This window comes from Prionailurus viverrinus, chromosome B1 (genome assembly GCF_022837055.1).
Source record: "Prionailurus viverrinus isolate Anna chromosome B1, UM_Priviv_1.0, whole genome shotgun sequence".
In the NCBI taxonomy this organism is placed as follows: Eukaryota; Metazoa; Chordata; class Mammalia; order Carnivora; family Felidae; genus Prionailurus; species Prionailurus viverrinus.
In genome coordinates this window covers 136,917,945-136,944,095 of record NC_062564.1, presented here as the reverse complement: position 1 = coordinate 136,944,095, position 26,151 = coordinate 136,917,945, and the positions used below count along the sequence as shown (strand labels likewise).

The 26,151-nt window shown below is 37.7% G+C and overlaps 1 pseudogene; it reads right to left on the bottom strand.

The window, feature by feature from the left end:
* Window positions 1–6,369: 6,369 nt before the first annotated feature.
* LOC125164841 (protein Mis18-beta-like) lies at window positions 6,370–13,067 on the bottom strand (annotated as a pseudogene).
* Window positions 13,068–26,151: the final 13,084 nt, after the last annotated feature.

Sequence of the window (26,151 nt, the reverse complement as noted above, 5' to 3'; positions counted from 1 at the left end):
AATTAGTGCTGGTATGAATATTCATGTAAAAGTATTTGTGTGGATAGATGTTTTCATTTCTGTTGGGCAGTTACCTATGAGTAGATTTATGGGTTATATGATAAATTAATGTTTAACTTTTCAAGAAACTGCCCAACTACTTTCCAGAGTGGCTGTATCATCATATATTCCCACCAGCAGTGTGTGACGATTCCAATTTCTCCACATCCTCACCAACACTTGGTATTGTCTCTTTTTGACTATAGTTATTTTAGTGGATCTCTTAGATGTGTATCTCATAATAGTCTTAATTTGGATTTCTATAACTACTGATATTGAACATCTTTTCATGTGCTGATTAGCTATTTGTATGCCTTTTTCAGTAAAAGCTTTTGAAGTATTCAGCTTCTTTTGATTGTATTGTAGTTTTGTCACCTGATTATTGAGTTATAAGAGTAATTTATTTATACATTCTAGATATGAGTGTCCTTTATCAAATATATGCTTTGCAAAAATTTTCTCCCCATTCTGTGTCTTGCCTTTGCAATTTCCTAACAGCTCCCTTTTGAAGCACAAAATGTTTTAATTGTGATAAAGTCAGTCCAATTATCAATATTTTTCTTTTACAAATTATGCTTTGGTGCTGTATCTGAAACTTGTTGCCAAAACCAAGACCACAAAGGTATTCTTCTATGGTTTCATTAACAGTTTTGCAATTTTATTTTTGTATTTAGATCTATGATCCGGTTTGAATTGATTTTTTTATATAATAGGAGATAAGATTTTAAATTCATTTTTTTGCATGTAGATATCCAATTGCTTTAGTTATTTGTCCAAAATACTAACCTTTTGTCCACTAAATTGGCTTAGTATCTTTGTCAAAAATCAACTGACCATAAATGTAAGGGTTTATTCTGGACTTTCAAATCTGTTCCACTGATAGGTCTATCCTTATGCCAGTACACACATTTTGATTACTGAGCTTTATAGCAAGTTTTGAAATTGGGAAATGTAAGTCCTCCAACCTTTTTCTCTTTCAAAATTTTTTGGCTATTCTGTCTCCTTACATTTCTATGTGAATTTTAGGGTTAGCTTATCAATCTCTGCAAAAAAAAAAAAAGGCATGCTGGAATTTTGATAGCTATTGCACTAAATTTATATGGCATTGTAGGGGTAATTGCCATCTTAACATTATTGAGTCTTCCAATCCATGAACATGGGATATCTCATAATTTATTCAGATTTTTAAAAATATTTCTCAACAATGTTTCATAGTTTTTAGTGTACACATCTGCACTTTTTAAATTAAACTTATCCCTAAGTATTTTATTCTTCTTGATGTTATTTTTAATGTGATTGTTTACTTAGATTCATTTTTGGAGGGTTCAATGCTACTATGTAGAAACACAATTGAATTTTGTATATTGATCTTGTATCAAATAACCTGGTTGAACTCATTTCTTAGTTGTAGTTTCTGAGGATTCTGACTCCAGGTCAAAATCCTATGTGTGATCCTTCAGTCCTAACTATAAACAATTATAGACTTGGTCTGGCAGGCCTCATGGAGGGCAGCTTCCATTCTCATACCAGCCTTGGTGTACAACCAATGCATTGCAGTTTTCTTAATCCTGCAGCCAAAAACTCCGATCTGAGCCAGCCATGCTCATATGCATATCTGTGTTCTTAACCAAGGTACTTTCATTCAGAGGTGTCCTTATTGGAGGCCTGAAATGAGGCCCTTTCCCTGTATCTCTTCTGAGACCTCCTTATCAGGGCCCTTGCTGAAGCACCTTGCCCCATTTTGACATAATACCTTCCTACTCTTAGCCTTTTTCCTTCTCCTTTTCTTCGTTCCCCACCCCCTCCTCCAGCCCATAAGAGGCAGCATCCATTCAGAACTGTACTGTAGCCCCCTGTACTGTTACCCATCTGTACTGTATCCACCTGACCCATGTCCAAAACCATTCCATGAAGAAAATGGAACACTGAGAGCAAGTGCCTCATTCTGCCTCTTGCTTGCTTGGTCACATTTAGTAAATAAAGACTTGATTGTTACTTTCAGTTTGTCTAATTGTTCTAATTTACGAGCTCCACTTATTGCTTGATAGGTTTCTTTGTATATTCATAATATTTTCAACATATAGAATCAGTCATTCTGAATAAAGAAAGTTTTACTTCTTCCTTTCCAATAGATGACTTTTATGTATTTATTTCTGTCCGACTTTGGTAGATAGAATATACAGTATAATTTTGAATAAAAGTGGTGAGAGCACACATGCTTGCCTAGTTCCTGATCTTAGGAGGAATGAACTCAGTTGTTCATTATTAAATCTTATATCAGCCATAGACTTTTTATAAATGTCCTTTATCAGCTTGACAAAGTTCCCTTCTATTCCTAGTGTGTTAAGAGTTTTTATCATGAATGGGTATTCAATTTTGTCAGTTCTTTTTCTGCACCCATTGAAATGATTATGTCGCTTTTGTCCTTTATTCTATTGGTATGGTAAATTACACTAAAATTGATTTTGGGATATGAAATATGCCTTGTGTTTCTGTAATAAATTCCACTTGGTCATCGTATATGATCCTTTATGTATGTTGCTGTATTCAGCTTGAGAGTATTTTCTTGAGAATTTTTGCATCCACATTCATAAAGAATGATGGTCCATAGTGTTGTTTTCTTGCAATATCTTTGTCTGGCTTTGATATCAGAGTAACTCTCATTTTGTAGAATGAGTTGGGAAGTATTCCTCCTCCCCTCTACTTTCTGGAAGAGCTTGGGAATGATTGGTATTATTTATTCCTTATGTGTTTGATAAAATTCATCTGTGAAGCTATCTGAACCTGGACTTTACTTTGCGGAAGTACTTTTAGTATTATTCAATTTCCTTATATTTTTATAAATATATTTGAATTTTCTATTTTTTCATCTGTTATTTTTGGTACTTTGTGTCTAAGAATTTGATCATTTTATCCAAGTCTTCTAATCTATTGATATAAAGTTGTTCATAGGAATTTATTTGAATCCTTTTCAGTTCTGCAAGGGCAGGAGGAGTACAGATGTCAGAATAGTAAGGGACTCTGGGCTTGTCTTATTCCTTGAACATAGCTAGAGCAAAACCAAACCATTTTGAACACCTAGAAAATCAATCTGAGGATTAATAGAACAATCTTCATAATTTGAGGGAGAGAACATGGCAGCTTCTTTTAACAAGCAAACCAAAGCACACCTAGGATCTAGCTTCCTTTATTTTAATTTTTGAATTTTTATTTCATTGTATTATTATTGTTGTTGTTTCTTCCTCCAAAATGAAAAGATAGAGGAGTACACTTCAAAAGAAAGAACAGGAAGCAATGGTGGCCAGGGATTTAATCAATGCAAATATAAGTAAGATGTCTGAACTAGAATTTAAAACAAAAATTGTAAGGATACAAGCTGGGCTTGAAAAAGCATAGAAGACACCAGAGTTTCCCTTTCTGGAGAGATAAGAGAACTAAAATCTAGTCAGGCCAAAATTAAAAGTGCTATAACTGAAATGCAAACCCAAATGGAGGCCATAAAAATGAGGATGGATGAAGCAGAGGAACAATATAGACAATAAAAGTATGGAAAATAATGATGCTGAAAAGAAGAGGGAAACAAAGGTCAAGGATCACAAAGGCAGAATTAGGGAACTCAGTGATTTATTAAAATGGAATGACATTCATATCATAGGAGTCCCAGAAGATGAAGAGAGAGAAAAAGGGGCAGAAGGTTTATGTGAGTAAATTTTGGCTGAAAACTTCCCTAATATGGGGAAGGACACAGACATAAAACTCTAAGAAATACAGAGAACTCCTATTAAATTCAACAAAAGCTGGCCATCACCAAGACATATCATAGTGAAATTCACCAAATACACAGACAAGGAAAGAATCATTAAAGTAGCAAGAGAAAAAAGTCCTTAACCTACAATAGAAGACAGATCAGATTCACAGCCTATCTGTCCACAGAAACTTGGCAGGCCAGAAAGGAGTGACAAGATATGTTCAATATGCTGAATGGAAAAAAATAAGCAACCAAGAATACTCTATCAAGCAAGTCTGTCATTCAAAATAGAAGGAGAAAGAGAGAGTTTCCAAGACAAATAAAACCTAAAGGAGTTCAGTCCTACAAGACATTTTAAGGGAGACTCTTTAAGTGGAGGGAAAAAGAAAGCCAAAAGCAACAAAGACTAGAAAGGACCAGAGAGCATCAACAGAAACACCAACTCTACAGGTAACACAGTGGCACTAAATTCATCTTTCAGTAATCACTCTGAATGTAAATGGACTAAATGCTCCAATCAAAAGACATAGGGTATCAAAATTGATTTAAAAAAAACAAAAAACAAAAAAGCAAGATCCATTGATATGCTGCCTACAAGAGCCTCATTTTAGACCCAAAGACACCTTCAGATTGAAAGGGAGGGGATGGAGAACCATCTATCATGCTAATGGACATCAAAAGAAAGCTAACGTAGCCATATTTATCTCAGACAAACTAGATTTTAAAACAAAGACTAACAAGAGATGAAGAAGGGCATTATATCATAATTAAGGGGTCTATCCATCAAGAAGATCTAACAACTATAAATATTTATGCTACCAATTTAGGAGCACCGAAATATATAAATCAATTAATCACAAACATAAAGAAACCCATTTATAATAATACCATAATAGTAGGAGACTTTAATACCCCACTTACAACAATGGACAGATCATCTAAGCAGAAAATCCACAAGAAAACAATGGCTCTGAATGACACACTGTACCAGATGAACTTAACAGATGTATTCATAATATTTCATCTTAAAGCGGCAGAATATATTCTTTTCAAGTGTACATAGAACATTCTCCAAAATATATCACATACTGGGTCACAAATCAGCCCTCAACAAGTACAAAAAGATCAAGATCATATCATGCATATTTTCAGATCACAGCACTATAAAACTTGAAGTCAAACAAAAGAAAAAATTTGTAAAGCCCTAAAATACATGGAAGTTAAAGAACATCCTACTAAAGAATGAATGGGTTAACCAGGAAATTAAAGAAGAAATTTAAAAAATACATGGAAGCCAATGAAAATGAAAACATGACAGTCCAAAACCTTTGGGATGCAGCAAAGGCAGTCCTAAAAGGGAAGTATATTGCAATTCAGGCCTATCTCAAGAAAGTCCCAAATATACAACATAAACTTACACGTAAAGGAGCTACAAAAGGAACAGCAAATAAAGCCTAAAGCCAGCAGAAGGAAATCATAAAGAGTAGGGCAGAAATAAATGATATAGAAACAAACACATACAAAAAAATAGTAGAACAGATCAACAAAACAAAGAGCTGGTTCTTTGAAAGAATTAACAAAACAGATAAGCCTTTAGCCAGACTTATCAAAAAGAAAATAGAAAGGATCCAAACATATAAAAATCACAAATGAAATAGGGGATATCACAACCATCACCACAGAAATACAAACAATTATAAGAGAACACTAAGGAAATTATATGCCAGCAAACTGGGCAATCTGTAAGAAATGGACACATTTTTAGAAACTCACAAACTGTCATTTCTGTGAGGACAATAATGGTGTCCCCTCTTTAATTCCTGACTTTGAGTTTTCTCTCTTTTTTGCTTGCCGAGTCTCTATAAAAGTTTGGCAATTTTTAAAATTTTTTTCTTACCAAAAAAACCAACTTTTGGTTTCACTGATGTCTTCTATTGTTTTTATGTTTTCCATTTTTTGATATATGTTTTATTTCCTCCCTTCAACTTGCTTTAGGTTTAGTTGGCTGTGTTCTTTTTCTAGTCCCTTAGGTTATTTTTTTGAGATCTTTCTTCATTACTAATATGGGTGTTTAACACTATAAAAATTTCCTCTGAACACTGTTTTAGCAATCCCATAATTGTGTTTCCATTTTCATTCAATTCATATTATTTTCTAATTTCCCTTGTGACTTCTTCTTTGACCCATGAGTTCTGTAGATGCATTTCCTTTATTTTTCAACATTAAATACAACTCTATTGTCATAACAACGGTGCATCTTTAAATGAGAGCATTGACAAGACATTGTCTCTTAACCTGAATTTGCAATAAAAGATGTTTTCAGAAATAAGTATTTATGAAAATGACAAGCTAAAATAAGTTCTTAAGGCAAATAGTTATAAAACCTGGACAGAGGCTTCTAAGCTTTTCATCTTCTAGAAACAGCTTCACAAATCATTTAGAAAATCAACGTAGAGGTAATAATAATAAACCCCATTTCCCATCCATTCTTGAAGCCAATCTTTCTTGAGAATTGATCAAACAGTGCCTTCTGTTGAAGATTGCAATTAGGCCTGACCCCATACTTAAGTTTTGATTCTGGATCAGTTTTCTGGCCTGGGCTAGTCGGGAGTTACTTCCTTCAGAATTATCAGTGAATTTAAATGAGCATGCATTAACATTATCTTCTCTTTCAGCTCTGCAACAATTTCTGGTAGAAAGTTGTGAATATCTATCTCAGATTCATTTACTGTGACTTTTGTTTTTAAGAGCACATCATTTTGTCACTAAGACAGCCGCCAGGGCAGCATGGGTAGAATACAAATGGAAACCAATTGGAGTCCCACAGGTAATACAGAATACAAGGTTGTAAGTGCTCCCTTTGAACCAACCCTCAATGCCAACTAGGAAGGGAGCTTCCCATACCATGTCATTTGTGACTCTATAGAAAACTACAGATCCGAGGGACTGCAACAGGTCCCAGGAGACGTGCAGAATCAGCGAGCACAGCATAGCACACCATGTGCATTGGAACACAGTGCACTTCTCGGGCTGCAGGATGACAGCCATGGGGCAGGATCCTGGCTCCTCTGCCTCCAGGCCCGCAGGGTCAAGCAGCAAGGACCCATTCACCACCTGTGTGTCCCACTCCATAGAAACTGTATAAAACAGTTGCCTTCTTAGCACCATCGCAAAAGTCACCCCACAGCAGCTTTGCTTGATGTGAGTGAGGCTGCCAATCTTCCTGCAGCCCATGCCTATGTTTTGAACACCTAGATGTGTTTCTTTTTTAATTTTTCATAGATTCCTACCCTCCCAAAATTTCTTTCAGTTATCGATTTCTAATTTAGTACCACTGCATTAGAAAACGTACTTTGTATAATTTTTATTTGTCAATTGTGCTTTGACGAAGCTGGGAAAAAATTTATAGGAAGGCATGATAATAATGACTCATCAAATAAAAAACATCAATAAAGAGATAGAAATTACTTTAAAAGCTCAGTCATTTATCCTGTTTTTGCTTTTTCTGGGCTTTCCCATTCTCCCCTGTGCATTTTCTAGGCCTCACGTTGAGGTAGGGGGCATTAGATAACTAGGTCCTCTCTAGTCTCTCTTGGGAATGTGCATAGCCTTTTACAAGCATACACCCTTCAAAACCACCCAGGCTACGTGAGAGTTTAAGGCTCACTATGGCTACCTTATTTACCTAGATCTCCCTGCTGAATTTCTCGCTAGTATGCATGTCTATTGCTTACCCCACCTCAATGACAACACCAAGCTAGCTGTGAAGCTGGAATTTTCTGACTGTTTGCCACTGAGATTGCTACTGCTTACAATGCCTCAGGGCATGTACCTGCTCCAAATCAAGTCAGCCTCTTCAAGTAGTTCTTACCCCTTACCCTACCCTGGTACAACTTCTATACCAATAGAGCTAAAGAGTTAAAACCCCACCGTTATTTAAGATTTTGTTGTTTTTCTTGAATAAATGTTTCTAAGTTTCTAGAGTCCTTAATAAATTGTTGTTTTTTGAAAGTTTCTTCCATTTCTATCATTGATTTTTGAGAAAGGGACTTAGCTAGCCCCATATTCTGCTATTCCAAAAGTTCCTTTCCAATACCTACCATTTTTATCTTTATCTAACACCAAGTCCTTTAATGTCACTTCCTAAGACTGAATTAAATTCCTCTTCAAAGTCTTGACTTAGGACCCTGTGTTGTTTCAAAAGATTTTTCACATTAACCACAAGTAGCTCTCTGTTTATTAATATGGCTACCTCACCAGACTATAAACTCACAGAGGACAGTGTGTGTCTCTTCTGTTCACTGCTTTACCTCAGCAGCTAGCATAGCATTTGACACATGGTAGACATTCCGTGAAAATAATGGATTTACTTAGATTAATGAAATGAAATTTAAATCCATAGACTCATTTATGGACAGTAGCTATCGTAATTCTGATATGGAGTCAGAACTGAGGTCATTTGATGGTATCTAGGCATAATCTTTGACTCATACCATTTATCCAAAATATCGATGTATGTCAATGAATGTTGATAAGGGGGAGAAATATGTTATTCAAAACTTGGAAGCTCAAAAACATTATAATACATGGTATTTTCCAGTGGGAGGGTCACATGGATGATCGGCCACATGGCAAGAAAACCTGTAGTTACTACCACTTGAAATGTAGTGGTGAAATATAGTAATATTGACTTTTGGGGGCAGTAACTATCAAGATACCTCTGAATAAGAGTATCAAGATACAGTACTGATAAATTTCAACACACACAAAAACACCGCCCTAAATTGTGTAAATATCTAATGCAGCATACCTCATAATGGTGGCAATAAAACCTGTCAAAGATTTTTAGCCTCACATTTAGTTTTTAGCTAAGGAAGCAAAAACAGATGCCAGTGCTATGCTTATTTTAGAGTCTCTCAAAGACATGCTTCTGTTTATTATCAGAAAGAGACTAGGTCAGTGGCAGGAAAGGACAGAACTTTCTCAGTTACTATGTGGTTGTATACAGGGAGGGCTCAGTGAATGCTGTTTGAACATTTATTGAACACTTTAAATTTTATGCAATCGGTTTTCAAACTATGCTCCATGGATTGCCACAGAAGTGCCTCAAAGAATGTAGCTAAGGACAGGGGAGAAGAAGTGAATAGGTTTCTGTCCCCTTCTGTCTTTAACTTTCTCATGACACATGAAAAGATGCTCAACATCACTAATCATCAGGGAAATGCTAATCAAAACCACACTGAGGTATCACCTCACACCTGTCAGAATGCCTAGAATCAAAAGACAAGAAATAACAAGTGTTTGGCAAGAATATGGAAAAAAAGGAACCCTCTAGTACTAGTGGTAGAAATGAAAATGGGTTCAGCCACTGTGGAAAACAGTATGAAGATTCCTCAAAAAATAAAAAATAGAAGTACCATATGATCCAGTTTTTCCACCACTAGGAATTTATCCTAAGAAAATGAAAATACTAATTCAAAAAGATATATGCACTCCTATACTTATTGCAGCATTATTTACAATAACCAAGATATGGAAGCAATCTAAGTGTCTGCTGATGAATGAAAATGTATCGTGTATGTGTGTGCGTGTGTGTGCGCGCGTGTATATAATGGAATATTCCTCAGCCATAAAAATGAATGAGATCTTGCTATTTGTGACAACATGAATGAACCTAGAGTACATTATGCCAAGTGAAGTAAGGCAGAGAAAGACAAACAACATATGATTTCACTTATACGTGGAATCTAAAAAAACAAAACAAGTGAATAAACAAACAAAAAGCAACAGACTGATACAGAGCACATAATTACAGAGCACAAACTGATGGTTGCCAGAGGGAAAGGGGGTGGGTGGATGGGCAAAATGGGTGAAAGGGAGTGGGAGATACAGGCTTCCAGTTATGGGATGAATAAGTCACGGGGATAGAAGCTACAGCACAGGGAATATAATCAGTGGTACTATAATAGCAATGTATGGTGACAGATGGTAGCCACACTTATGGTAAGCACGGCATAATATATAAATTTGTCGAATCACTGTTGTAAACTTGAATCTAAGGTAATTTTGTGTGTCAACTATACTTCAATAAAAATAAATAAGTAAACAAAATAATTTTATCACTGGATTACTGTGATTACTAAATAAAATGTGTATTTGAAAATACTTTACTAACTGTGAAATACTTATAAAGTTGGATAGTATATATAATTGCTGCTCTTGTGAAAACTGTGGCCAAAGGATGATACCAGCACAAGGGGGCACATTTACTCGTATACACATCTCAATCTCTTTGCTATTTATACTTATAGTTTTCTCTACAAAATTATTTTTTCTTTTGGAGGAATTCATAGAATCCAGTGAATTTGGTCCATTATCAGTACAGAGATGAGTTGTCTCACCTCCTACATCTCCTGGCTCCCTACTAAGCCAGTGCCTACAGGGACAGAGTTCATAGCCTACCATGCTATCACAAAACAATGTCCCTCAGGACAAAATAGAAAGAGTTGTAGTTTTTTTTAAATTAAAATATCATAATTCTACTCTGTCTTTCATGCTGCAGTGACACAAGTTAAGGAGGAGCAATGCTTGTTTAAATCTGATTTTATCTCATAGTCCAGTGCCTTAAGAGAAGAAAAAGCACCCCCTTTATTCTGATAATAAAGAATGTTCTCTTAATTTCCTATTGTTGTGTATAAGATTTAGTGCTTACTCCTTAATTTCAGTGTCAGAATGTGAGCTGTAATTAATTTTCATAAAATGGAAAGCAATAAAGTCAGATATTGCTGGCTATAGAGGTTGAGATTGTATAATTTACAATTAGGGGTGGGGGGTGGGAAACAGCCTACACATTAAATGAGTAATAACTCATCTTGGCTTCAGCTTCAGGATTATGAAAGTGGTCAACAAAGCTGCTCAAACAAAACCCCAAGTCTATGTGGTGTTTGGAACCTTCTCAAGAAAGTCTATCAAACTTGATGTCACCTCTCCCTATGCCAACGTTTGGATTGTTTTTATTATCATTAATTAACAATAATAATATGCAGGGACTTAAATTACCACCTAATGAATCACCTAAAACCTTTCCTAGGCATTATTTGCAACAAACTATAGATAATAGACCATAATTCTATATCAACCATAAAAAAAGTCAGCTGCCTACTCATTATAAATGCATGTTCCCTTCATCTTACCATCAGAATTTCCACAGAGAAGGAATGTTTGAAATTGAGAAATAATTGTATGGTGGTTATTTATAAGTGTTAGGCTATATACTAAAATAAAGGATGCTACATATAAAACTATACATATGTAAAACTTTTCCATATTTAAAAGAAAGTATATTCATGTTGGAGGAAATAAAATGGGCACACTATTCTATCCTCTGTCTTGTTTGATTCAGGACATACTTTCTAGGGAATGACTATAGACATGGTCATTAAAAGAGCAGAGAGAAGTACTGATTGCTCAGTTAAACAGAAATTTATTCCAGAAAATATTAGTACAAACTTTACAGTTCACAAAGATCTTTCACACACTTCATCTCAGTGTAATCTTTCAGTAGCCCTAAGGGGAGGTCAGAGTGAACTCTGATATTCTGTGTTACAAGGAGAACACTGAGAAGTGAAGTTGCCTGTCCAAGTTCACTCCATCAGTAAACAACAAAACCAAAAACTGAATATAGGTTTAGGACTCTCTAAATTCAGTCCTAGAAACAACATAGACAACAACAGCTAATAAGACCAAGAGAGAGTTCATGATTTGGTGTAGACCGTATCTCACAGAACTGGCCTCAAGGGCGTTTACAAATATAAAGAGAAAGAAGATGGTCTCCAGGCATTAAAAGAGGAATAAGCACTGCAACCTCAGGCATCATTTGAAAATAAAAGGGAAACAAATGATGATGATGATGATGATGATGATGATGGTGGTAGTATGATGGGAAATTAGGGAAAGGAACAATAACTGAGTTGCACTCATTCCAACCTATTAGATTTCACACCACAGCCAGCAGACAGGTTAATGCATAAATGACACAGAAACTATATGGATCTTAGCTTTAGGTGTAATTAATTATCTACATTACGTTTACCCATAGAAAGGAATACAAATTGGACATGTTCAGTCCCCTATGGATCCTACTGCGGGAACTGGAAAGTAGGTGACTGGTCAACTGGTGGTTACCATGAAAGTGAACAAAGGGCTCCACCTTGGAGCAGTGAAAGATACAAAATAATAAGTGATTATTTGTATATGCACATAAAAAATTAGTGTATATATATGAGAAAAAACCTAGGAGAAAAATTAAATCACAGTATTAATTTCAAATCTCCTGAGAGGTGGTTTTACAGGAAATAGTCATTTTTTTAACCTTACAGCTCTATATTACTTGATTTGTAATGAAGAGTTATTACTTTCATAAAAAAATAATAAACATGAAGATTATATTTTGTAAGAACCTGAGTTGCAGTCTAACTTTCCATGAAATGTATTAGCTAACTTGAGAACATTGCTCAGATTAGGTGTTAATGTAAGCCTACACTCTAGTCTCAGCCTTACCTAAAACTTTCTGCAGGAGGCCTTTCCTGACCTACACCACACACACCACTCCTCTAAATGGCCATTCCTGTACACACTTCCTCCTAGCTCTCTGTCTTCTTCCTTCACAGCCCTTATCATGGCTTGTAGCTACATATGCATGTGTAAGGTTACCGGCAAACTACACTTAAACCCAGGCAAGAGGGATTCTGTCGTAGGCCCCTTGCTTTACAGAACCACACATATCACAGATATCAAAAAGAACACAATTTTTTTTTAGTCTCCAAAAAAGATGGTTGAGAGTTCAGTCTACTTTTGAGTGAATTATGGAAGGATGTCCTGAGCAAGCTGCACCATGCCCAGTTGAGAACAAAGGAGCCTGCGTCGATTGAGGAAGAAGAAAATCTCAGCCTCTGTTCTGGGAAATAGATAGTAGAAGTCCCCTTTGTTTGAAGTTGTTGCCCCAGAACACCCAAAGCAGACAGAGTTTCCCAGAAGACTGCACTCCATCTCTCTCCTCTACAGCTGCCTAAAAGGGGATGAGAAAGTGACTCATGAGACCTCCCAGCCCAGTTCCCAGCACCTGGACAATGTCTGTTCCTATGTCAGTGTCTGATTCAGTCCACCAACCGGGACATAGCCCACCTTCTTTCTTGCCCTTTGCCAGACGCTTCTTGTTGCCACTCAGGGTCACAAGTAGCAGGACTGACTTGGAAGAGAGCAAGCCTCCTTTAGCCTCCATGTTGCAAGGAAACTCCCCAGGGTGTGAGCTTTGAGGTTCCAGAAGAAAACATGAACTGGACAAATGTCAGAGCTCATCACTATTAAGTATTTAAATATTTGATACATGGCATCCATTTGTCCTTTTGCCCCAGGCCTCACAAGTGTCAGATGCATACCTGATTATTAGTGTAATTACTAACTTCCTTCCTAATGGATATGCCCCATAAAATATAAGAATAAAAGATCATATTTATTTTATTTAAAATCCTAGTACAGGGTCTAGCATATGTTAGACACACAACAAATGCTTGTAAATGAACAAATAGCTAAAAACAAAATGTTGGTACACAATATAACCGTGTGCCTTGCCCTAAAAGCACTTGTGATATGTTAATATCTATATAAAAATGTTTGAAAGCAAGTAGAATACAGTGGACATTAAACCTATAATTGGAACTGATAATTCCTGTATTCTAGATCAGGGGTGACATTTATTATATGTTCTGATCAGCACCTACTACCTTTTAGGCTCTTAATAATTGAGAAATGATCATTTCAACTCTGCCAGCAGCCAAGTTCAGGTAAGTCACTTTCTTATGTGTTGCTCTCTACCAAAGGGCAAATGAATGCCTCAGAGAGTTCAGCAGGATCTTACTGATGAACTTCCTTCTCATAAGTTTGAAAATAATTCCATGTTTCATGTGTTGGATACAAGAAAGGACAAAAACATTAGTGACACATGGTAAGGGAAAAACATATGTCTACTGATGGAAACACATGTCTACTGATGAAAGGAAACATGTTAAGGGCAGCTAAACTTATGTTTCATCCTCAATTCATTTCTTAAGCCTTTGAAAGAAACACTTAAGCAACATAATAACAAATACTGCCAGAACACCAGCAACCCTTGAGTAAAACAGAGAAATGGAGCAATGTTAGGAACAGTCTGATTCAAACTAACTTAACTATTTTATACTGTTTTATGGTTTACAAAGCTTTCATACCATTGACTCAGTTGAGATCACACATACTCTGTGAGGTAATGCACTGTCCTGTTTAATGATGAGAAAACTGAATTGGGCTTTAACAAGAATGTTGGTTGACCCCTAATATCTGTCCCATCTTTTCTCCTTCCCTTGATTTGTCCACACATCCACCCACCTCCATATTGCCTTAGATATTGGGAAAAGCTGGCTCCACCCTCAGTCTAAGGGCTAGTTCTGATTAACCAAGCCCACTATGGTTAGCCCATTCCCTTTGTCAATGGCTGGCTTAGGCATAGTCATGTGATGCAACTCTAGTCAATGAGTATGAGGATAAGTCTGACAAACTTTCCTCTTTCTTGGAAACAGACAAAGTATGGGAGACTCTTTTGTACCCATTTGACTGGGATGTGACAGACTGCCGTGGCCATCTTACAGAGGTGAATGACTCAAACCTGATACCTCCAGTTCTAGTCTTTCCCCTATACTTCAGACAGTACATCCACCTGCCTGTTTGATAATTCCATTTGCATATTTAATTGATACCTCAAAGTTGGCCTATTCAAATTAGGTCTTCACCATCTCAGTAAGTGTCACCACCATTCATCCAGATGCTCACTGGCAAATCTAAATCTATTCCTGCCAATTCTCACTCTAAAACATATCCCACATCTGTCCATTTCTATGCATTTCCACTGTTATCATCCTCAACCAGGTCCATAGTCTTTTACCTGCATTACTGCAACTCCTGCTTCTGCTGATTTCCTCCTTCTGCTCTGGTCCTCTTCAGAATCTCGTCTCCATGCACCAGCCAGAGCCAACTTTGAAAAAAGTATATTAGGTCATATCACTCCCTGCTGAAAACCCTCATTTGACTTCTATTCACATTCAGAATAAAATCCAAATTCCTTAGTACTTCCAGTGTGGTTCTATAATAACCCAACCCCCATTACTTCTATAAATTCATCTCCTATCTTCTATCCTTGTCCAGTTACTAGAACACACCAAGCTGATTCCTGCTTGGATCCTTTGCATCCACTCCTTGCTCTGCTTGGTACACCCTCTCACCAGATCTTTGTAGAGGCAGCTTCATCTTGACAGGTTTCAATTAAAGTCTCATATTTTCAAAAGGGTCTATCAATCTGAAGTAGCTCCCACACGCACAAGCTCCATCACATCCCTCAGGTGTATTTTCTTCAGAGCCCTATTATTATCTCATTCATTGATTATGTGTTTATTATCTGTCTTTCCCCACAATAATACAAACTCCATGAAAACTGTAACATTTTCTGTCTTATCAGCTTCACCAGGGCTGAGGACACTGGCTAATGCAAAGTTGGCACTCAATAAATATTTGTTAAATCAATGAATGAATGCCTGTCACTTTGCTGAATGCTAGGAATATTAGAATAAATGTACTTTACCCCTTCTGTGAACTATCTGCTCAATAATTAATTCTAGAATTTTGGTAGATATATTGGGCTCAGAAGTTAGGTAAGGAAGTAGGATATCTACCCAACAAAGAACACTTGCATTAAATTATTGTGTGGATAAAAAGTTACCTCATTATTTTAATACACTGAAATTTGAGGGCTTTATATTAGAGCCAATACCTACGCTGATTAATACAGACAAGTGTGTGGCTTTTACAGTAGTTGATGTACCCTGAGTAAGAGAGAAGAGGAAGTAAAGAGAAAGTAAAAAGGTATGAGGAAAGATCTTGAGGGAAGGGGAAATGTCAAGGTTTCAGAACAGGGGCGGTCATTGACTAGAGAGAAACAAAAAAATAGCATGACTGTCTAAAAGTGATGAGGCTTCTGTATTAACAGATGACATAAAATTTTGCCTTGAGCGAGTTTACGACATATGCATACTTATTTATCAGGTCTGTTTATCTAGACTTCTCCATAAATAGAGACTAATATTGCATGAGCATTTTTTTGCAACCATACAAACTTGTCTTTTCCACCGTCAGGCCAAATCTATCTCGATCTTATAGTTAATCAATATATCTTTCTTGAAAATTAAGTATGTAGATTTTTTTTCTATTATGCCTGTACAATATCATTTGATGCTTTCAAGTTCTACATTCCAATCTAAAGAAAAGGTTTTGAATCTACCCAATGTATTGGCTAGCTCACCCAACTTTGTGAGTATTCACAAACTTGCTAAATTTCCATATTGCCATTTAATATGGTGATTAAAATATTAATTGATGCCATTGCCATGAAAAAAATCTCTCTCTACTGAAGAGGTCTCTTTATCACTTTCCATAAATGTTTTTGTCCTGAGCTGAGGCCGGTTGCTTAACTGACTGAGCCACCCAGGCACCCCCTGAATGTTTTTGTTTTGACTAGAAGTAAACCCACCTGACAACATTCTCATGCATCCCACATTTCTCTTCCATTTCCACAACAGTATCACAGAAACTATTAAATACTTTACTGAATACAGGATATATGATGCCAGAACAGCTTTTCCCCAAGTTTGTTCCATGTAACATTAATACTGGTCAAATAATTTTGGGGGGAGGAAACATTGCCTGAGCCATAAAGTACATTATCCTAAACTGTAGTGGCTCTACATTCTTTTTTTCTTAAAAAAAATCTTACAACAAAGGACCTCATCAATTTTTCAACTATAATTGACCATGGAACTCTTTGTTTTTATTCACACAAAACCTGTTGCTTTCCCATAGAGTTGCTATAAATTTGAAGGCAATATAGATGAAATTGCAGGTGGATTGAATATTGGATATGGGCAGAGTCAAAAACCCCGAAGTTTTGAACCTGAGAAACTATCATATATTGAGATGTGTAATGCTGAAGAAGTAGTCCAGAAAAGATAAAGTGGAAAACTTGAGTTCTATGCTGGATATGCTAAATTTGAGACACCTGTTAGATATCCAAGTAGAAACCTGAAATTAAGGGTCAGTTTTCTGTTACATCCTCTACCACTCAAGTGACTAAATTATTAGCAAAGTAAGTCCAGTTTTACACACATACTTCACTTTTATGGAATGAGTCATTCATCCTTACTCTATTTTGTCTTTGTGTCAGGAAAGCATGATCTGTGTCACCTATATGACCAAGAAGTTTATAGTAACTTCCAACAACAATAGTAATTCTCTTTATCTCTTTCTTTCCTCACACAGATGTTCTTTCATCTTGAGGTTTGTGGAATTCCATACCTTTCCATTCAATTACAGACTTCCTTACTAGTTACCTACTGACGTATATAACAAACTACCAAAAGCTTAGTGACTTCAATAACATCCTTGATGATGGTGGTGGTGTCACTGTCATTACTGTTAAAGTGCTTTTTTTAGTATCTCACAATTTCATGGGTCAGGAATTCAGGACTCAACTGGAAGCTGACAGAGGTTACTCAGTGGTACTCAGCTGGCAGAGGAGCTGGACTAGATAACTTCATGTGCATGTCTAGTACCTTAGTGGGGATAGCTGGAAGGCTGGTCACTGCTGGGGCACCTATGTGAGTCCTCTCCAATATGGCTGTCTCAGGGTAGTAAGACTTTTTACATGGCCCAGCCTAGGCCTAGAAGTTGTGACAGTATTATCTCCTCCATATTCTGTTGATCAAAGCAGTTGCATAACTGACCCAAATTCAAAGAGAGGAAGGCAAAGTTCTCAACTCAAAATGAGAAAAATCTCAAAGAATTTGTGGACATCTTTAATTAGCCACACATTATCATTATGGCTAAGAACTCCTGCTCTAAAACCAGGATTCCAATCCTGACTCTCCCCACCACTTGCTAGCTGCATGACAAGACTAGTTATTTAACCCTTCTCTGTCTTGGTTTCCTTGTCTGTAAAATGGGTTAATAAATGTATTCATTCAACAAATATGTATTGAGCATGTAGTATGCAGCAGATGGCTGAAAGCAAAAAAGAGAATAAGCTGGTCTATGCTTTCAAGTAGCATACAGTCGACTAATGGAAGGAAAGATGTATATTCATTTTCTTTCAACAAATATTTAATAAATACTTACAAAGCACCAATAGAAGCATCTGTGTAAATACCTGCTATGTAACAGAATGGAGTTAAGATTGTAAAGATCAAGTTTTTTTCTCAAGCTGGACCTTAATTGAATGGAACCTTAAAATCATCTATTTCCAAATTTTGGTTTGTAACCCAGAGACTTGACCTGAGCATTCTTCTTTGAACTGACGATTACACAAGAACACTAGTTTCCTTTCTGGGTCCCCCTCATCTTCATACTGGTTAAGAACTATACAACCACAGCCCAACAAACACTTAACAAAGATAGCAGGAGACTCCATTTCTGCGTTTTTTTTAATGTAAATCTAAAATAACTTTTAATTCTGGTGGAATTACTTTTATACTGAATATGAATGTCAGATGAGATACAGGAACCACAGAGAGGTCACTGATTGAAGATCTTCATGGGAATGACAAGTACTACCTGAAACCTCTCATTTCTACTAAATACCCCTTTATGAATGCAGAGTCAGGCTGGTGCTTGATGATAGGGCCAACCTTGAGGATTTCAGCATTAGTTTGATTTTGGCATTTCAATAGTAACCAGTAATAACCCTTACTCTACCTCTTAACATGCAGTCTTTAAAATAATAAACAAAGTAAAATAGACTTCGATGTCATTGCTTTATTGATGGAGTTAGTAAAAGCACACATTGTCAACACTCTGAAATAATTCTGCGAAACTCTTAGACATAGATAACTGGAACTGGAATATAGTTATTGAAAGTTATTGATGTTTTTTGTCTCCCATCATCCAAGGTTCATATATCTGACAAGGTACATAAAGATTTAATTACTTTGTCCTGAAACCCATACAACAATGTATGTTAACTAACTTGACTTTAAATAAATAATTTCTAAAAAAGATTTGATCACTTTGTATTTCACCACAAGACCCTCCTAAGACTTATTTCTTAAATAAAATCTTGCCAAGATTTTATATACTTTGTTTTCAAATAGTAGATATCCAACATATAAGTTTTACTCAAATAAATACATTCTTACGTATTTGCAGAACTAAGCAACAGGACAAAATGGTTAGGAATATGGCTTTGAAGTCAGACAGGACTGTGCTTAAATCCAAGCAGTGCCACTTCTCAAAAGACTACGGTTTCTTAAACTTGCTAAGCTCAGACTCCATGTATAAAATGGGAATAATATGAGCAGAAACCACATAGAGTAGCTAGGGGAATTTAATAATAATTTAAAGCACTCAGCACAGTCCTTTTATATTGTATGTTTCCAATACATGACAGTTGTAATTTTGTCATCATCATTGTTATTTAGGGATGGCATTAAAAGATGCACAGAATAGTGCAACAAATGTCCCAGTATTCTTGTCCCCTTTGGTACCCCAACTCCCTTCAAACTTAGACATGCTGTTTTGTGATAGCTAAACCACTGCAAAGACATGAAAAAATGATTCATTGGGACAGACTATCAAAATACCTTGGGACAGGGTTCTGTCCTGTGACTCTTCAACCCAGCCCTTTGTACATAGGAGATGCTCACTAAATGTTTTTGATAACAGCGATAATGAGATACTTGATTTTCATGTCAAAAACATTCAGCATATTTTAAAGCTATTAACAGCAAGCTGATAACTTTATGCAAAAAGAAGCTAATCCTTTTAAAAATTCTTATAAAATAAAATGAATTTCATGAGATTGCACAGAAACAAAGTATTAAACTCTATTATTAACATGTAATGAGAAGTTTTCTGTCTTTTACAATTTCCAATGACTATTCTCTCGATCTTTTCAAAGTGCTCTTTGTCTCATGAATGGCCAAGCCCTGCCTTATGGAGGACTGCGACCAGAGTCGCTTTGAGTTATAAGCTTCCAACCCTGGTGAATCATGTCTCAGAGTGAGGCAAATACCAGCCCACATGATAATGCCTTTGTTACATTAGGAATAAAGTGGTTGAAAATGGTGAATAAACTACTGATTCATGAGAATTAGCTGGTAGTAAGGGGTAAGGAGATGGGTGGGCATTGTGTTCCCGTCTCATACAATCCATGTCTCACAAATCAAAGGGAGTAATATCCCTGCCACCCACCCAACCCAGATCCTTCATTCGCCTTGAACACGTCCTCCTCACAATATAATTAAGGCTGAAAACCAAACCCCAGATTCCTCACACAGATATTCCTTTGACTTCTATTACATGCACTCTCTGTAATGAGGGGAAATCTTCTGAACTTTTCCTCTTTACAAGCACAACTCTCTCTCTCTCTCTCTCTCTCTCTCTCTCTCTCACACACACACACACACAAACACACACACACACACACACACACACACACACACACACACTTTTCTTCTGCAAGAGTTAGCTCATCTCTGAAAAAGTACATTCACCTTCTTGAAAATCTCTGGAAGAGCAAGGTCAATGAGCTATAAGAGAAGGTCTGCAGACTCCCCAGCCATAGCCCCAGTGTATCCTTCTCAAACTCTGCAAACCAGTCCACAGAGCCCAACACTACTGGAAGCCGACACAAAAACTTCTAGTGCAGTGATGGAATCTAAATGGTTCTCGAGTCTGCTGGATAATGCAAAGCCTCTCTAGCACAGTAAAATTTCAGAGAGCCCACTTGATGAAAATAAGATTACATCCCACTTTTAAATGCACTTAATTGCCTTTATGTGTTTAAAGTGTTTGGAAATATGATATTTGGTTTGAGAATGCAGGCTGTGTGGTATTCCCATCCCTCCTCATCCTTCACTTGATGGACAGCTCTTCAACAAGTTTTTTGGCCCCAGGGCTGGTGAGAGAGAGGTGAGAGAGCAAGCAGGGGGGAGGGGAGAGGGAGAGAGGGCTGGCACTTCAGGAGGCAACTTCCAGTCCGCTTCCTTTCTTCAGCATTTCACAAACCATTATAAGAAGCGCAGTCCTCCCCAATAAAACCAGTCGCCTCTGACATCTTGGCTGCTCTGTATTAAACTGGCACCAAGGCACTTAACCTGCTGGATCGCCTTTCTCCAGACACCTGCCCAGCAGCAGACTAAACAAACAGGGATTCTCCACTGCGCAAAAGTTGGCTTCTTTCACTGGGTCTCCCATCTGTTAAAAAGCCATTGTCTGAGAAAGTGTTCAGCTAGCTGGGGAGCGGGAGCGATTGCATACTGAACTGCCCCCTTTTCCCCATAAAAAGTCCTCGTTAGCATTTTCTTTTCTCCCTGGTTTTCATTGCCTGATTTATTCATTGGTTTCACCTCTTCTCCCCTCCCCCTTGGTTCGGGAGGAGAGCCTCCTTGTCTTCAGTTTCTCAGGGGTCATGTCTTTTCAGTCACCAGGACAATACCCGCTGCTGGCATCTGCTTCCAGATCCAATCAGCCATATTGTGAACACATCCTGCCAGAGAATTGTTCCTCCTTTTGCTCGGCTTTGTTGCCAATTTCATGCCATGTATTGCTCCATGTTTTGTGCTTCATGAAGCTGTCACGGGCATAAAAGTGGTCTGACCAGGGTCGTAGTAAAAGGGGTGGGAATGAAACATCCACCAAAATGTTGAGCAGGCCACCCACAGTCCACACATGCACACACACACACACACACAATCCCCACACTCACACCCAGCCCTCGCACACCCACAGTCTCCACGCATGCACAAAATACGCACAGTCCACACGCACAATTCACACATGCAATACACAGTCACCCCCCCCCCCCACACACACACATGATTCCCACATATCCACAACAGAGATGTGAAAACATGCAGATCTGGGGTCCTCACACGTTTTCTTTACTCTCCTCAAGATTTAAGTGGCACCCTAGTGAGAGATAGGTTATGCTTCTCCAGAGGGGTAGACAGCTTTATAAGGAAACATAGAGTTTGATTCCTTTAATAATGATAAGGAATATATTAAGTGAGGAGGTGGTGAATGTTGTAAAAGTTAAAAAAAGTTTTGATTTTTTCTTTTTTCTTCAGGTATTTCTAGTTACACAGAAACATTAACAATCCTTTGATGCACAATCTTAAAAACAGATTAGTTTTTAAGAAAACTAAAGTATTTTACGAGGCAAATTAAACAACTCCACATTAAAATGACAACACTATGGGAAGCATATTCATTTTTTTGAGACATTAGACTCTCATAAACAACAACAATATATAAACACAGGGAAATGTCAACAAAAACATAGAAATTAACCACTTGGATTTGGGAGAAAGAGGTCTATGAGCCCCCTTCTCTCTGAGTTGTGGTTCCTGGATACAGGAGTAACCCGACTTATCAAGAGACTCTTTGTAAAGTATGGATTAGCCTGCCAGAGCACAAAAGACTCAACTCCATTGCAAAGCTTTGCTGAAATCCAGCTTTCAGGAAGGAGGAGAGCTGAGGTTATGTGTCCTACCACCCAGAGCCCCAGAGCCTGACTGCTGGCCATCAGCCAGCTAAGGGGAAGTTGCCTTTCTCTTTAATGTCATAAGTTAAGGGAAAAGAGGGAGGGAAAATGGAGAATGAAAACTCAAAATCCTCACAATGGAAATTTCACTGATTTTTTTTCTCATTTTATTTCTACAGTGTGTTCTTTCCTTTTGTTTTATATCAAAAAACTCCAGAGACTCTGACTGCAGCTTATTTATAGTATATGATATAGTATATGGTATCCCATGTTTCTATTCCAACACCATGAGTAGAGCCCCTTGCCTTTTTCTATGAGGGCATTTTTTGGTTGTTGTTGATTGGTTGGAATGCCAAAGAGTTTTAGAAAAGAGCAGAGTCCTCTGCATGGACACAAAAAATGGCTGCCTACTGGTTTAATTCTCCTTTTCATCTCCCCATCTCTAACAAACTCATGTAGAGTCCTGTTCTGGTGCTTAACACTTCCCTCATTGGAGTCCCTTCTCTACAAAAAGTTATAAGCTATTATCCAAAATAAATAAATAAATAATGCAAACCTGTAACCCCCGGAGTACATTAAAATGAAGTTTTTAGCATTCACTTCCACCAATAATCACACGAGTAAGGAATACATGTTCCCAACTGAATAAAACAAAGGATGGGTAAACTGTGATCAACAGAATAAAGTATAAGAAAGAAAGTTGCAAAACCCAAACCTGAAGCACCAGTGTTCAGAAGCAAGAAGCTTTTGCTTCTCTGTAGGGGACTGAAGGTGACAAGAGAAACCAGCTCTGGGAATGAGGGAGAAGAGAAGGTACAAGGTGGGAAATGCCAAGACAGCCAGGATGAGCTACATACAGGTTCCCTGGTATGATATGAGAATTACTGAAGAAAGTCTCTATGCCCCAACCCCTTGGCTAATACATGAGATTCTACATGGAGCTTTATTTTTTTCAGTTTGATTTATTTATTTTTAAGAGAGAGAGAGAGAGAGAGAGAGAGAGAGAACATGAGCTGGGAGGGGCAGAGACAGAGGGAGACACAGAATCCAAAGCAGGCTCCAGGCTCTGAGCTGTCAGCAAAAAGCCCAATGTGGGGCTCAAACTCACACACTATGAGATCATGACCTGAGCTGAAGTCGGACGCTCAACTGACTGAGCCACCCAGGTGCCCTTGAAGCTTTATTTAATAAGCCAAAACCTTTAACCATAATTTAAGGATTTCACCCTATTATGAATTGAATGTTTATGTCCCTCTCAAATTCATATGTTGAATCCCTAACCCTCAATGTGACTATATTTGGAAACAGGACCTCTAAGTAAATAATTAAGGCTAAATGGGGTCATAAGGATAGGGACCTCCCTCATCCAATAAGATTGGTGTCTTTAAAAGAAGAGACATCAGAGAGTGAGCTCAATCTCCCCATACACACAAAGAAGAGGTCATGTGAGCACATTGCAAGATGGCGACCACCTAAAAGCCAAGAAAAGATGCCTCGGTATGAAAGCTACCATGTTGGCATCTTTTTGTTTTAATTTTTTAATTAATTAATTAACTAATTAATTAATTATTTTGAGAGAGAGAGAGAGAGAGAGAATACCAAACAAGCTCTGCAACTGACCCCGCACAGCTCGATGCAGGGCTCAATCCCATGAACTGTGAGATCATGACCTGAGCCAAATTCAAGAGTCAGATGGTTAACTGAATGAGTCACCCAAGCATCCCTACCTTGTTGGCATTTTGATCTTGAACTAGCAGCCTCCAGATCTGTGAGAAATACATTTCTGTTGTTTAAGCCACCCAGTCTGTGATATTTTGTTAGGGCAGCTTGAGCTAAGACACACCCCAGGGTGAAGTAATAAGGGTGACTAAAGTTTGAGAGAAATGGTAAAACATATGAGCATGGCATGCCACTGTAAAAAAAAATGGGCTGTCCTTTCACAAACTTCCCTGGAACAGGATTGTGTGGAGTTGGGACTTTTCTCTACCCTGAATTACCTCAATCTTTACTAACCTAACCTTTGAGTTCCTTATCTTCCCTAAGTGATCTCCATTCCTGAAACATTTTTCCTCAGAGTTTTCTAAGAATTAGGACATGTCACTGCCAAAAAGTAACCCCCACAAAATAAAAGTGAAGGAAGCCTCAGTCAAGGAAACTACTAGAAGCTTCCATCTCACCCACCTACCCTGGCAAAGTCTGGACTTAGCTCCCATGTAACTTCACTGTCCACTGGACATTGGTTGAGTACCAACCTTATTTTAGCTGCTACAATGAGCTCTGACAGACAAAGATGAGTAGGTCACAACCCCTGCACTCAAGAGCTTCAAATCTTGAGGGAGACAGGCACTCACATAAAATGCTACATTTCAGTGTGTGTCACCATATAAAAAACGTTCTACAAAAAGTAGAATGGAGAGTGAGTCATTGCCCAGGAAAAGCACTTTCCTGCTGTAAAAGGACATTCCTTTTTCAAAAGCTGAAAGTATAAAAGGACCTGGTATAAGAAGGAAGAGGGGAATGTGCAATAGAGTTGAAATATACAGAGAACTTACAGGATGGGAGGGTTAGGATATGGGTGTCAAGAGAGAAAGCAAGTGAGGGCCATACTGAGAGATTTCTTTCCATGGCACGAAGGACTGGAGAAAAAGGGAGGAGACAGTAATGTCTTGGTGAGATCAGTTCAGAGAAAAAAGAAGATAATTTCAAATACCAATTTCCTAACCTAACCCCTGCATACCCCCAGGCCTTTGTTTCTCTTGTGACTTCATTATTTCTAAATTTTTCAAGGGCCTTTTGAGATTTTAAATACATCCAATGTAACCCGAGTCCAAAATGTGCTCTCTTTTTTGTCATTTCATGAATTTTTCTTTCTTTCCTAGCCCTATACTTTTTATTTATGTTTAATAGGGACATTGAGCCAGCAAGACTCCTAAGAGGGCCGGAGCCAGCTTTGTGCTCTGTGTGAGCGTGTATGTGTGTGTTAAACAATTTCATGGACATCTGTCATGCACAGTTAACTTTGCATTGCTGCATTTTAAGTGGTGGGCCCAGGCTTGGCCGGCAGTGATAAAGTAGCTGGCAGTTTTCAAAAAGCCACAGGATAACAGAGCATGAATCATAAAACACACTACTGTGTAGCAATATCCAAGTTCATTCAATGCAATGAAACCATGCAGAGGCCCTTTATCCCCAGCTAATTATGTGGAAACGTCTAAGACAATAAAGCATCTGGTGGTCTTTCTTCCCCGTTTCAATTTTTCTCAATATTGTGACAGGGGAAAGTATTGTGCCTTTCCCAGGGTAGTTGCAGTGAAGAGGAGTAAAAGCAAGGGTCAGGGAAGAGCAAATAGATGAATTTATAACTTTCTTTTTATTTATTCCTTCCCCATTGTCTCTCTGGAAGTCTTCCTTGAGGGCTGTATTTTGGGATCACTATTCTCATTGCACTCTGCTTGAATCCCCTTTTCTCCCTCTTTAAAAAAAAAATACCACCCAAACTGCCAGACCCTCTATGATTCCCTGTTGCCTGTGGGGCTTTCTCCCCCAATAAGCATCCAGGAATTTAAGTCTAAGATTTATAATCACTCTCTGGACTCAGGTTAAGGGAAGGGTTCATACTTCTAGGAATGAAACCTAATATGTGATTTCCTTTCTAAAAAGAGGTGATGAGAATGGTCCTTGTGATTAAGGTTTTCCCAGAGAGGGTTCCCTGTAATTGCCTTGCACATGGCTCTTTTTGCCATTCTCT